Here is a 15080-nt window from a genome sequence, read left to right as displayed (position 1 = left end):
ATATTGTCATATATCTATAGCAAACATGAAAATGTGTGTTGTGAATGGTAAAAGAAAGTACGAAATATTGGCCAAGGAAAACAAATGACTGTGTGCTGACATGTCACCTATTGCTTTCATCAATTTGCTTGGACGACGTCAGTGATTATGTGACACATCATATGCCCATAGCTCTGTTGATGCAATTGAAGTGACCTTTAACTCTACATTATGCATTATTCAAACTGTTGCTATAAAAGAGTTTTTTATAAGGGTAGACCGAGTACTGTTGTAAAACTTTTTGCTGTAATGCCAAAAAAAAAAAAAAACCTGACCGCAATAAAGATACCCTTTTTTCACATAAGATTCCTTCATCTGTCTACCAAAAAAATAAATGTCCCAAAACCTGCATACATTGTTCCTATTGTTGTAAAGGCAAGCAGCACATTTGTTACAACTGTCCCCATGCCAGGTACTGTTGTTACACTAACCTGGGAAAGTTGCAACACTCATCGGTAATGTGCTAACCTGTGACATGAACATATATGCAAGCAAATATAAATATAGCTTTACAATCATATTTTTGGATCAAATGTATCTGTCTATCTGTCTGTCTTTCTGTCTGTCTGTCTATCTATCTGTCTGTCTGTCTGTCTGTCTTTCTGTCTGTCTGTCTGTCTGTCTGTCTGTCTGTCTGTCTGTCTATCTATCTATCTATCTGTCTGTCTGTCTTTCTGTCTGTCTGTCTGTCTGTCTGTCGGATGAGGCTGGACAAAAGTGGAAACGAAGTTTTTCAGCCCCTCCCGTAGAGATGCTCACAGCTGAACTCCAGTGGCAGCCTCAGTAACACACGTCCCCTTGGAGACTAGAGCAACACGTGATGCGTCTACTTATCACGTTCACTGAGCCGCGCTCAGGAACACACTTTGAGGAAAAAGTGACTTTTTTGACCCTCACTCGTCGGAAGTGTCGATGGCCATCATTCCTTTAGGGAGCTAACGCAAGCGAGCAATGTAAAGTCTCCTGTTGGCGAACTTTGCACATCCTCAAAAACGCCATTTTGATCGTTCTCCGGAACAAGTTTGCAGGGTTTTTTTTCTCTCCTTCGAAGTCCATCATCTCTTTTCACCATCACCATGTCTCAGCGCAATCTGCCCAACCCCGACAAAGTCAAACGTAAGTACTGAATAGTTTTCTGAATTTTATCTCGTGGTGTTTTGTGATGTTTCTCAACTTGTCGAGCGCAAACTTTATTGAATGGATACTTTATTGGAAGTTTTTTTTTTATTATTTTTTTTTATTTGTAAGGCCGAAGATGTTGAGGTGATGACCGATCTTTTTTCCTCGCTCAGAGTTTGCGCTTCCTCGTTTCATTCTCGCATCCAAAGGTTGAACGCCCGACTTCAGGAATTCACTCGCGTCTAACCAGCGCACATGGATATTCTTCCTACCTGAGATAAACTTAACCATTCAATAAACCATAAGCCCTATAATGGGACTTTATCTAAATATCTAAAGACTTAAGTTTAGCCCAGACAGTGTAATAAAAAGTGAGTATTTTATAGTTGAACCGAAGCATCTACATCTTTGAACTTTGATCGAGGCTAGCGCGTGGGGGGTTGGACATGCTTCCCTTTACATTTTGACCTTGCCGGAACATTTGTGTTGACGTTTTATTTGCGTTTTTGACACGTTTTCATTATCGAGACTTTTTTATTGTTCACCAGACAACCATCCTTTTGTCGGTCGCACTTTAGAAACTTAACGTTTGGGAATGTCAAAAGTTTTAAAGGAGGAAGTTCGCTGTCGTTGGTGGAAAACACAGCGCGAGACTCTCTTTGGGTTGGGTTTGCTGCACAAAATGAACTCCGAATAGTCTTACAAGACATTCATTCAGGCTATTATTTTGAAATAAAAACCTACATCGACGATAGTATTGCAAATATATGGATTTAGGATGATTATGGTCTATTTGAAAAATTTCCCTGTCAAATTAATTGATGCATCATTTTTTTTTTTTTTTGTGCGAGTGTCTCGTCAGAGGTTGTGCTCATGCCCTTCCTCCCATCATCCACAGTCCGTTCTCGCGTCTCTTTGGAGGTTCAGAATGTGCAGAGATCCGGATGAGCAGTTCACATTCCATTACCAAATTCTACACTAGGCTCCTGGAGGCCTACAGCAGAACCATCAGTCACTCACTTTCTTACTCCCAATCTGCTGACTTTTAAGTACATCAAGGTTGTTTTGAACAAATAGGTTGAATACAGGATAAAGTGGGACACTTTCTGATTATCTTTATTAGCATTTGCTTTGAAAATATAATCCAAAATGCTACAACAATATTATTTCTTACTAGTTTATAATGAACTTAATAGAAGAATGAGTAAAGGAAGAATATGCACAATAATAATTGTAATAAGTGTCCCATTCTAAATGTATTCGCCATAGTTCCATACTCTGGAAAATGAGTTGGCAAACTGTGTATATTGCATAAATATTACAATATATGGTTATGATGACCTGCATTTTGTGAACTACTGTGTTTAGTCATTTAGAGGGAGGTTTATTTCTGAAACCAATGTTACACAAATTAGTTTTGACCCTGATCATCATCACAGTTTGATATCGAGAAAACGTTGTTGCTTATTAGAGATGCCAGGTCGCTATCCTTTGTGTAGTCTTAAATTATCATAAAACATTAAACCATTGGAACTGTACTCTGAAGACCAACATGGGAATCTATTGATTCATCACCTGAAATGGAGAATTTACTACTTTGTTTATTTTCTAATTCATATGAGAATAGACGTTTTTCCTTTGTTTTACATCATAAAATATAAAATTGTATAGATAATGTTATTTCACCTTCTGACAGAAAGGCTAGGCTAATACAAATCCTCCTTTTCCAATTTTCCTATTAGATTAGCAGCTCTAACAATGCAAGTTGATGTAGGGTGGAGATCTGTTTGTTCAATACAAATCAGTCGCGTAAAGCCAGAAGACCATTGAAAATTCAAAGGCATGTTCCACTGAACAGTCAACCATTGATCTGGGCTGTAATCTCCTCTGTCCTCAGCAGGGAGTCGCAAGAGTTGAATAGAGAAAACCCATCAGAGTTGGCATGCTGATAGATAGTGATAGAAAGTTTTGCCATCAGCCCCTGCGTTAACACTTTGTATACAAAACTCTGGAGTCTCAAAGCCCAACAAATACCGATTGGCTGACTGATTTGTTTTGTGCTTTTGCTTTGGGGTTTACTGTCTATTTGAATATCAATACTCAGAAATGTATTGTTTAGCATCCTAAAGACACCCACACACACACACCCTATTTAACCTTGATTAATAGACATTGATTAAATGGGGCTCCCTAGTGAACTTCCCTTGACAAACATGCCCAACTGTGACTGTTTAAACAGCGTAAAGACAGAGTGACCAGTCTGTTGATCCTGGGGTGGATGGAGAAACTAGTTGGTTACCTCACAGAGCCTTTTGCTCCTAGTGATGGGTGTTCTGTTCACTCATCCAGGGGTAGCGATGGGCATCCTGTTTCGCTCTGGAGCTATTTTTAACCTGTCTATTTTAGATAAGATTATGTTCCCTCTCCATCGTAAGGGAATGGGAAGCCTGACTTGGTGCTGGGGTGTTGGGTGAGATACGGTACCTGTGGAGCTTAATAAAGTTTGTTTTGAGTAGGTGGAAACAGTGTGCAAGAGATAGGCTTACATTTATATAGAACAATATTTGATTCCTTCCTTTAAATCTCTTAAAAACACAAACATTTTCAATGCTACTCTTTATTTGGTCACTAGTTTTCTTATTCAGGAAAGGTGTTACACATTCACTTCGTACATTTACATGTATTTTCAAAGTTCTATTTCAGTCAGACTAAAACAATAATTAGTCTTTTGAAAATGTCATATAAACAGGTCTGCATGATTATGACTTTTTTCCCTTTATATTATAATTAAGATAATTTGCGATAATTTACATAAAATACTTATTGGGGCATCTGCTGAGATGTGTGTCTCTGCAGAACAAAAACTGGTGTTTTCAACCGTTTACAGGATTTGCCTGAGATTCCCTACTTTCATTGGATAGTTGAGATATGGCCATCCTGGTTTTGGAAACACCCATTGATTACTACATTGAGATTCCTTACTTTGGATAGTTGGATAGTTAAAAAACACCTATCCCAGTTTGAAAACACCCACAGACTGAGAAACGCCCATTATTGTTCCTAAGAGACCTATGCTTTCATCTGCCTGCCATATTCTTTATTTAGGCTACACATCTGATAACAGTGTTTCTGAATTGTTCAGTGTTTCTGAATTACTTTATTGCTGTTTTATACATTAGTAAATCAAAATCAGTTTTGGCAGAATTATACACAAAAAAACAACAGTAATTAATGCTACACTGCTGCTGCTGTTGCTGCTGCAAAAAACATGTTGTAAATATAATTGTTTGCACAATAGGAGAAGACCTCATTGTAATGCTGTAATTTACACTTTTCACAATTTGTTAATTGTGGCAGCTTATAATTGTAATTTACTTTATTTACTCGAATAATTATGCAGCCGTAGTTGTACCAGTCAGAGTTTTGCGAGTTGGACTAACATACCTAGATAATTTAGCCTTGCTTCGTCCAGCATGTATACACATTAATCGGACCTCAACTTGCCTTGGCAAAAGACAGAGGTGATGTGTATTAAACACTTCTTCAGCTGACATCCTTCCTTTAAATTTGCAATATGTAACAATTTACATGTAATATTCGCCTTTTTTTGCCAATGTGATTCCAGACTATCTAGGTTGCCTATTAAAGCCTGTAGACTGATTTTCACGGGAAGGGAGTGGGTCGCTTTTGCCGGGAAATTCCAAAGGATGTGACGTTTATGCGTGCTCCCAAGAGCCTTGTCAACGTACGGCTCCCAGCACAACACCGATTCCTTCTCTGAGAAAGCCAAAAAAAACAAAACATTTATCTTATGAATCCAGTCTGGCTAAGCGGGAACGTGATGGTGGTCGAGCAAAAACTAGAGTGAACATCGGCAGGGCATTTGATTCCTGGAGGGACATTCATTCGGTTTTTGGGATCAAAACCGACCCTGAACTGGTGTTCTTTTTATTGGATGGGTAAGCTTTCATAACAGCAAAGCATGTGTAGTGTAGTGCCATAAGTATTGATCTGTGTAATTTTAGCTAACTTGATCTTGCCTGCTAACACTGATGAATTTGCAAGCTACCTTGCTTCGTAACTTTCAAATAATTTCAACGATCTTCTCTTTATACAAAAAGTTAGGTATACAGGATAAATTTAAGCAAATACACTGGTTTCTTGGTCGTAGTACAACATATGACATACAATACTGTTGCCACTGAGCCACCACTGCCCCACTGAGCCACCACTGCCCCAGTGTTATAGTTTGATAGTATGTAGTTGTATGTGTGTATCAGTATGCTATGTTAGCTGATAAGTAGTTTTAGTTAGTCTCAAAGTTTGTAGTAAATCAATCATAACTGTGTAATTTTAATTATGCTACCACATCTGTCAGCATGATGCTGGTGTATCACGTTCAGTCTCTTTGTACGTCACGTCATTGTTTTAGATGCTCGCTCGCGTTCCTATGGAATGCACGAGCAACAGCAACAGGTAGCTGGCTGCAGTCAACTTAATGGCCACAGGTGTCATTAATAACAAGGGTTTCAGAATCTTTCATACTGCACCTTTAAATTTTAGTTTATGCATTTTATCATGTGAACTTGGACAAACAAATAAAGGCTGTAGCTTGACTATGCAAAACCCAGCTGTAGCGCGATTATAACTGTTTATGTACAGTAAATGTACTAGCATTATATTAATAATGATGCTGCTATATCCATAATGTGCTCCAAAATTATGTGCTTTGCACATTTTTACAAATACTTTAAACTCATAAACAGGAATTAGAAACCTCTTTTTTTATCCACTTTTAGTATTTTAAATGTATGGACACTGAGCTGGGGACGCTTCTGTGAAATCAATGCACATTGGTTCAGTTAGACAGAATATGCCGCTTTATTTTTTTTTAATTACAACGTGTAGTAAAGAAACTAAAAGTGAAACTGTCTTCATAAAAACTACTTTGGTACAAGTGGCACATGGTTAACAGGAAAAAGTTTGGTCTGTGTGGATAGAGGAAATTAGAAAAACATTGAATACAATAGGTACCATATCCTTTCCCTGTTAACATCAGAATTAATTTATGTGAAAGTCAATCATTTTTGAGGGACTGTGAGCTTTGCTTTCTCTCTTTTTTGTGTTTATCTGCGAGAGAAAAAGAAGACGAATCACACAGCTTTGCAGGATTCCTTCTTTGCTACACCCCCCGCCCCTTCTCTCCCACCCTGCCTCTGTTGCTGACTAAACAGTTTTGTCAGCTGGCTGTTGCACACAGTCTGTGAATTTTTGAGAGTTTCTTGAGGTGGAACACAGAGTGGGAAGGGTGGGGGGGATGCTGAAGAACTACTCTTGTTGCTAATTTAGAGTTGGTGAAAAGTAGAGGGAGGGAGATAGAAAGTTTCTGAAATGGGAAGATCGCAGGTCTAGCCACATTGTGGAACCAGTTCATCTTGTACTAGAATTCTTTGTACTTTAGACTACTGAGTTTCGTGTTGTAGGATTGAACAAACATTTGAAAGATGTGAAACTATGCAAGTGGGAAATTCATTAGAATCACATGCTAAAAGTTAGACTTTTTTCTTCTGGCAAATTCACAGAAAGGATGTCTGATATACCAACATGATTGCTAGACTTTTGTTTCAAAACTCAGTTAAAGGGATAGTTCACCCAAAAATGAAAACTTTGTCAGCATTTACACACCCTAATGGTGCCAATATACTTCCAGCGAAGTCGAAGAAAAAATGGGTTTGACGTCATTTAAAAAAAAAATCTGGCCAAAAAGAAGCCGTTTTTGAGATCGTTTTGGTGGGTCGAAATGGCTTGCCAGCGCAACATTTCAGGAAAACATTGTACCAGACGTTCAACAAATTCTTACTGCCACTTATCAACGTAATCGATAGGAGTGACTGGGTGCTTTTTAGAACTATTGGTTATGGTTTTTTATTCCTCCGTGTTCCTCTGATAATTGAAGTGAGGGCATGCAAAGAAATAGAATATGGAAATAGAATATAGGGCCCTCGTCAGCACATGCACATACGTGTCTCCAACTTAATATATTGTGAATAATAATATATAGGCTATAAAAAGCTTGACATGGTAAATATTAAATATGGAGCATTGTAACGGAGCTAAGTCCCACATAGATTTGAAAAACTGTCAGCCAATTAATCGGTCATATGATTTGTCTACCACCTTTGTTAATGGTATCTGCAAAATGCACTATCGGTTGACCTCTAATCTTATTTCGGTTAATATCTTCACTGAGTTGAAATCAGTCAACATAAACGCACTGTAGTGTGGAGTTGCATTGGCTTTCTTTATAAAACAATAACACCAAATGTTTAATGAACTTTCACAAAATTCATCATAAAATACGTGGTAACATTTAGCGGGTTAGCATTAGCACCATAAATGCATTATGCAAACATGACAAAAAGTTTGCGTATTAGGGCCTCAGTCACCATTCACTTGCATTGCATTTTTTAGTCCATACAATAAAACATTAGGCCAAATACCTAATTTTGTGTCCCACGGAGGAAAGCAAGTCACAGTTAATGATTAACAGCTTTTTCATTTTGAGTTATCCCTTTAGCATGATTCTGGATTCAATACAACGTTAAAACGTTTCAAAATTATAGCCAAAAGATGTAAACAAAATGTGTTTTAACATGATATTAGTGTGATAAAATCACTCACTAACCTTTTTTATGCAAAGTTATATCTAATTAATCTAATGACGTAATACCATGAACTTCGTTAACATCATTAAAATTTGCAACATACATACTGTAACAGTTTATAAAATTGCATGACATAGCTGTAACTGTAGTTTCAGTTCTAGTCGGTTGTAGTGATTCATGAAATGGAAAAAAGAAATGAGTGAGGGAGTGTGTGTGTATGACTGTTAGTGCAGTAGTCATTTATCTGGAAAATATAGGTGTGAGCTGCAGGTTGAGAAACAGTTGTCCTCATGTGGTCATTATGTCATTGTTGCGTTTGAATGATGACCACATAGGTTTGTTGAATCACACAGTCTGCTCGTGTGCTTTTGCTATTCGCCACAAGCCAAGGAGAGCTTCAGAGAGAAACATCCCGGCTGCTAGCAGGACAGATCCTCCTCTGTGTGTCTCTGAGTGCGATGTGCAATGGGAAACAGATGTGGCTGGACTTTTAGCTCAATGCTTTTCTGCAAAGAGCTTCAATTAATGTGTTGGTATACAGAATGACTGCCTGAGACATATTGTGTCAGCTTCCTAGATTTGTTTTTGTAAATTCCTTGTCTGTCGGTTTTGCAGTACTGGTAACCAAATTTTCTTGACTTTTGTCGAATTCTTGCTGAAATGTTTTTTTAAACAAGACATAACTCAAAGCCCACTCATTCACCAGCAGATTTATCTAATTGGTGAGCACGTCACAGCAAATTATCACAAGATCTTTCCCATATAATCTGATGGCATGTTTAGAATAGCTCTTTCATAACCTGTACCTTTTAAATGTTATTCTATGAGCTAATGAAATCAAAACATGATGCTAGCTGAAAGATGCTAAATAGTTGGCTGTTATCATTCATTAGGATTAAGTTAATTCAGGCAGTTCAAAAGCAGCCTCTCCCAAAATGTCCTGAGGCAGTGTAGACAATGGACCAAAAATGGCGCCCTTTCAGGAGGAGAAACTGGGCCGCTCCCGTCTCTTGCAGCTTTAAGAACATAAGCAGACATTGTTTTCCTCAAGCATATGCCTATCCACCATCCTGACTCTTACTTATGTCTGCTAATCCACGCTTGCTACAGTTATAGCCTTGGCTAAATGTGTGATCCAGCAAGAAAGAGACAACATTGATGTTAATAATCTGCTTCAAATACTTGGGAGAATACATGTAAGACATTGATTACATAGCTTTGATTGATTTCAAATAGGATTATAAGGTTTTTCTTCATCAGTATTGTGCTATTGTATTAAAATCTGAAAATAAATGTTGCATTTTTAGTGTGTATTCCTAATTAACCATTTGCAAAAGAGTTTATTTGAGGAAAGTATTCCTGAGGGAATAGGACAGAGAAAACAAAACATGGAAACCAGGCAAAGGTCACTCCTGATTCTTTTAGTAGGCTGGTTCATCTCAGGGTTGCAGTAAATATTAACTTGCTTATCACAGAGTATTGGAAATTTTCTTGAAGTCCACTAGAATGAGACAAAGAGCTTGAGAGAAAATGAACACTGAAGTTGTGAATTCAGATTTTTTTTTGTTGCTCTTTACTTTTCACATTAGTATATGCACCTTCATTATCACCACTATCAAGGACTGTCAGTATTATTGAGCAGTATATTACAATGATTTTCTTAACACACATAATAGAAACTGAGCAGACTTTTAAAATCTTTGATAAACATCCATAGGTTGCTCAAACATTGCAATGTCCTTTCACTCCAAACTGGACAGCTTGCTCCACAGTGCCCTCCATCGCCTCTTCAAGCTCAGTACCTGCATGCAAATTTTCTTATCAGCTTAACAGTTTTCTTACCAGTTATCAGCAAAAAGGCAGTTCTGACCAATTAGAGGGTTGTATTTTGTAGTGATCGACCAACATGAGTTTTTTAATAGCCAATGTCGATATACAGAGAGCAGGGTGGCAGATAGGCCGATACAATGCCGAAATTTAATATAGTAAATAACATAAAAATAAAATTGCTAAAAAATTTATTAACTCTTATTTAGCACTATATTTACCCAATTTCAATGTAAACTTTAACTTTGTAAAAAGAAATAAAATAAAAAAGAGTATATGTTAAAAGGCAGATAGCAGTTTAGTCATCAAATTTGAGTAATTTATTTGCACATGAAGAAATTGTTAATATATTAGGAAGAAGGAAAAAAAAACGTACACACAGTAGTCCAGCAGGTATGGATGGTATGTCCATGTTAGCAATCACATTTACCCAAAAAATACTGAATCAAACCAATTGTACATACAGTGCATAGTGAATAAAACATTTACTTTTAGCACACGTGAATCACTTTTACATTCACGCGCTCATGCGGATCCAGTACGAGTAGCAATCTCTTGACAGTTTAAACGGCCTGGATTGCCTGCTTGGATTGTCAAGGACTGACCATCATGATTTGTGAATCAGAGGAACTTTTGATCCTGATCCTGAAGTTTTTGATTCTGGCTGATACTATACGCGCTTCAGAGGAAGATATTAGATGAGCGCTCGACAGGAAGATATTGCTGGATTTTTGATAGCAGAGCGCAGTTTGACTTCACAGACCCAGCGCAAATCCTTGTCCCACATGAAAAGTTTATTTAGCGCTCATAAAGTGAAATGAATGTAGAAAGGTTGCATCATCGCCTGACGAAAATACGAACGGACGGGGCTGACATGAGAGTATTAAAATAAATATGCATCTTAAAAAAAAATGCCTGTATCGATATTTACTCATTGTATCGATAACACTGAATCGTTGGTAATCGGATTGTTGCATTGATCGGATTGATAGATCGTTACACCCCTAGTATATAATAGAAGTTTTCACAGAAAAACTAAAATCTTTATAAAAAATAAATATATAATCAAAACTCTATAAAAAAAACCAAGAGAGCTGACCTGCTGACTTCACTGGTGTTAGCAACTGTAACTCAAATCAAAACCAAGATGTAAAGGTTACCTATTAATAAGGATTCTTTGCATATTTAGGGGGAAGATACTTTTTAATGAACAGAAGCATCTCTATTTCATTTAACATGAAATATTTTTTTTTTTACAAATTCCATATTAGACATCTACAAATCTTCCATATTAGACATCTACAAATTAGACATCTTTACAAATTCCATATTAGACATCTAATCCCACTAGTACACATCTTGGATTTAATTTGTGCACTTAATGTTTACGCAATGAAATTCATACGTCAGATGGAATCGGTTTTTGATATCAGAGTATTTGCAGGAGTAGGAGTAAGTGAGCATTGTGTCGGACCCGATTCTGATACCAGTATCGTTATCAGGACATCCCTACTCAATTAGGGTGACAACATACAATTATACTAAATACAACAAATAAAACTAGAAACCATACTATTTTATAGAACTGATTTGAAAATATAATGATAAATAGCAGCAATAAACTAAATAGTTTGCTTCAAAGAAACAATCTGATTTCTTTGCAGTTGCTCAAGTGAATTCAGGAATCATTTAAGTGAACTAATTCATTTACATGTACTCTCCGAATGAATAGATTCACTTAAAATGAATTAATTTCCCAATGCTACGTATTATTGAATTGGTGAATATTTTTTTTAACCAATTAATTTCACTTGCTGGGTATCAGCCATTTCAGCCTTCATTTTATGAGATATTACGTCTCCTGGCAGCACCTAACTAAACAATGTACAATTTATCTAATACTGCAAATACTCTCCTCGAAGCAAGGAGGCCATTTAGCTTGTCCATCATGACAGAACGGGCTCCCTCATGGTAAGCACATTACGTAGTGGATGGAAATGCGCAATGATTCGTATTTTCTTTAGTCACATTTTTAAAAATATGTTTATAAATGCTAAAAATTTGGATGGAACCGTTACTGAACAATTTTGTAAGTTAGTAGCATTGGTACTTTCAGTTAGTTACTCCCCAACATTTGTGTTCTGGCTGAAGAACCATGCCTCATTTAAAAACAAAACAAAAGGAACTGCACTAAAAGACAGTTTCTGGCCCCAAACTGGTGTGCTCACCAAGCCAAAGTACAGTAGATTATGAGGGGGACCACTGAAAGAAAGGGATTTCCGTACACACACACACATGGACTTTATGAAGGTGTGCACTCTGTTTAGGGGTTTCCAAACCACTCTTATCAGGTTCTATGCATGCAATTTCCATTTGTTCAACATGATTATGCTGTAAAAGTATGCTTTTTATGTCAGTAATATGAGTTAATCATGCTAACGGCTAATGCTGGGTGGAGACCTTTTTTGCTCTGGCCTCTCCTCATTTACACCAACTTCTCCAGTATATTACATCCTCACAGTAGCGGTCTGTCCACCACCACCAGAGTTGTTCCAACACAATGTCTTACTTATTTCAGCAATACCTCTTGCATATGTGGGAGTACACTGAATTATTTTTATGGTCCAATCTTGCTTATGACATGCGCCATGTGGTTGACAGACAACCCCCAGCTGTTGCCAGCAGTTACTCACTCATATGCACTCGCATAAGCCCTACAGTGTCACCTGACTGCTCTTACTGGATTGGCAGAATTAGAGGATGTGGCCCTTGAGGAGGGGAGGAGCTTTGCTGGCTGGCTGTGGGCAGGACTCTAAATGGGAGTGGAGTCAGGAGTGAATCGTAGTTTCTATGGTGACCAACGGTCAGTGATGTGGCCCTGTACTTTGATCAGGGTCTCCCCTTAGGAGATGGACATAAGAGTTAAATTTGCGAGTTAGAAACCACATTCATTTCTTCTCAAACATTCTTAGATAAAAAGGAAATGTGTGTTTTATTACTAAGCTAGATCAATTACTTACTTTATTCAGATGTAGCTTTGACATTGTGCTGCTTGTGTGTGTGCTCATGCATGTAAGCATGCACGGGTTCAGAAGTGCAAGAGTGGGCACGTTGAATAGACAAAGTCTGTTTCTGATGATAAGGACTTTGAAAAAACTAAGCAGAAGGTGGGTGGAGAAGGATAGAGGGCCAGAGCAAGAGTGGTTGGGGTGGATATAACAGACAGTCCTGCTGAAAAGATCATCCTCAATTTCCATTCTGGTCCAGGCTGGTTTATACTAGATAGTGATGTTTTTTTTTTGCTTGTCAAATTAGTGGACCAAAACAGCCATGTTGTTAATTATCAAAACCAGCATGGTCTTTCTGGTTAAGCAGGTTGACCAAGGAAATCTTGCTTCAAGAAGTCTGGTAAGGACACCAGCACCCTAACCTGTGGACCAACTCCAAAACACAACATATGCTGATGACCAGCAATGCTGACCGTTTTAGGATGGAGAAAGAGAGAACAGAAGCAAAGGGAGCTGCATGCAGGCAAGAGTCTGCAAGCACCACAGTGGAGCGTAAACACGCGCAACACTGCCAAATACACTTTTTGACCTACTTCAGCTCACTGGCAATACACTGTATTGTCTGATCTGAGACAGTGACTATATGTAAGGCCTAAAATCTCAATACTATAAATGTTCTTCAACAAAAGCTTCTACTGTAAATGAGCAGCCCTTAGATATGTGTTTCTTGAAAGAAGGTGAGATGGAGAGAGATCTGAGGAAGGGGGCTGGTTGTGAAATAATTACCAGAAGTATACGCTTGGGTAAATCAGCACTGGGGTTGTGTTTTAAATAGCTTGGAATGCACAGTGCTGGAAATGGGTGGTAGATCAAAATGCTTGTCCTGCTTAGCTGTAGCATGTTGCTCATCTTGGGACTGCAGCTGTATGTGACAGAGGAAGTGAGGGTCTCCTTATAGTATATGCATGGTTACACTCCATTGGCATAGACCAAAAAAAAAAAAAAAAGAGTCCTTTTGTGGCTTACCTGCTGAGAAAGACAATCATGGTTTATGCGTGTTAGTATTTGTGCTGTTGGATGGGCATGGGCTTACTGATAATGTTGAATCTTCTGGTTTAGTTAGTTAAGAAGCCTGGTTGGGACACCAGCATCTAAAACACAATGGGGGGAATTTTCTAAGAATGGATTGCACCTGGTAAATGCATTGTTAATTTGCATGCACGCTCTTTGCTAGTTTAGTGGCCAAATCAACAAAGGAATTATGCAGATCAGGTAAACGCATCCACAAAATCCATGCTGAACGTAAAATGCACAGCACAAGACCGATTTTGCAGGTTGATTCTAAGCGCTATATAGTGGAGGATGCGGCAGACCACTGTGATCTGACACACTCAGCAGCATTACTCCTTTACAGTCTAAGGCATTATTTGGATTTTGGGTGGTTATTGGAAAGATGCAGATTTTTGGGATACCATGCATGAAAGTAGCTCAACTGTTTAGTGAATTCGCCCCAATACATACTGGTGACCCATAATTTGCTATGGGTTCCCTCTGGATGTTTCAGTGGGTTTTTAATGATGGGTTTTTTCAACTTAAGAGTAAAATAAGGTCTGAGGTAAACATTTCTTGACGATACCTTGATGTTTTATTCTTCAACATAAACACATGAACATTTTGTTCTACAACATAAATGACCTCAAAGTTTAATTTTTAAGTTGTAATGAATTGAATACTTTTTTTTTTTTTAAACACGGTGGCTTCAAAATTCACATTTGAGGTATGAAAGTGTGTAATTTATGTTGTACAAAAACATCCACATTTACCACAGACCATGTTTAATTCATAAATTGAAAAACCCCATTATAAAAACCCATAGGGAAATCCAGTGGAAACCCATGGTGAATTTGACTTCTGGGTTCGCCTACAAATTAATGTCATGGCTGAAGCTGCAGCAATATCTTAATATAATTGTCAAGTGTTTTTAGGCACTTGGTTGTCAGGAGATTGTAAAAGCTAATAGCTCATGCATCAAACACTGTGAGAATCCCTCCATCTGAACACAAATAAAGCAAGTATTTTAGGATGATGTTAACTTCATCCAGGAGTTTATTCTGCTGCTGTGATGTCATGTGTTTTGCTAGAGTTCCTGGCTTCATTGCCTAAAACAAAATGGTTGCTGTATGCAACAAAAGCCAAAGGTCATGTCAGGGCCACCTGTTTGGAGTGACAGCTGCGTGTTGCCTTGCCAAGGCCTTAATGCTGTCCCCTCCTCCCTGTTAACCCCTTTATAGAGATTCCAATCAGAGTTTCAAGCACATTGAGGACATTTCTTGATTTGTATCGCTCTCTTACAACTATATTCCTTCCCAAGCTGGTCATTAACTGGTTCAGACTGGTCGAAGATGATGTACTAGTTCAGTCT

General features: G+C 38.0%; 1 protein-coding gene across 4 annotated transcripts in view; it reads left to right on the top strand.

The window, feature by feature from the left end:
* The first annotated feature begins 870 nt into the window (after window positions 1-870).
* The window catches only part of LOC127649602 (ras-responsive element-binding protein 1-like), a 51522-nt gene continuing 37312 nt past the window's right edge, over window positions 871-15080 (top strand). For all 4 annotated transcript variants that reach the window (XM_052134797.1, XM_052134795.1, XM_052134796.1 and 1 more), the window contains exon 1: window positions 871-1155. The gene's annotated coding sequence lies outside the window, so the exon portion shown is untranslated. The remainder of the gene's footprint in view (window positions 1156-15080) is intronic.

This window comes from Xyrauchen texanus, chromosome 9 (assembly GCF_025860055.1).
Source record: "Xyrauchen texanus isolate HMW12.3.18 chromosome 9, RBS_HiC_50CHRs, whole genome shotgun sequence".
Classification (NCBI taxonomy): domain Eukaryota; kingdom Metazoa; phylum Chordata; class Actinopteri; order Cypriniformes; family Catostomidae; genus Xyrauchen; species Xyrauchen texanus.
The sequence above is the reverse complement of the archived record's forward strand: the minus strand, read 5'-3'. Positions and strand labels throughout refer to the sequence as shown.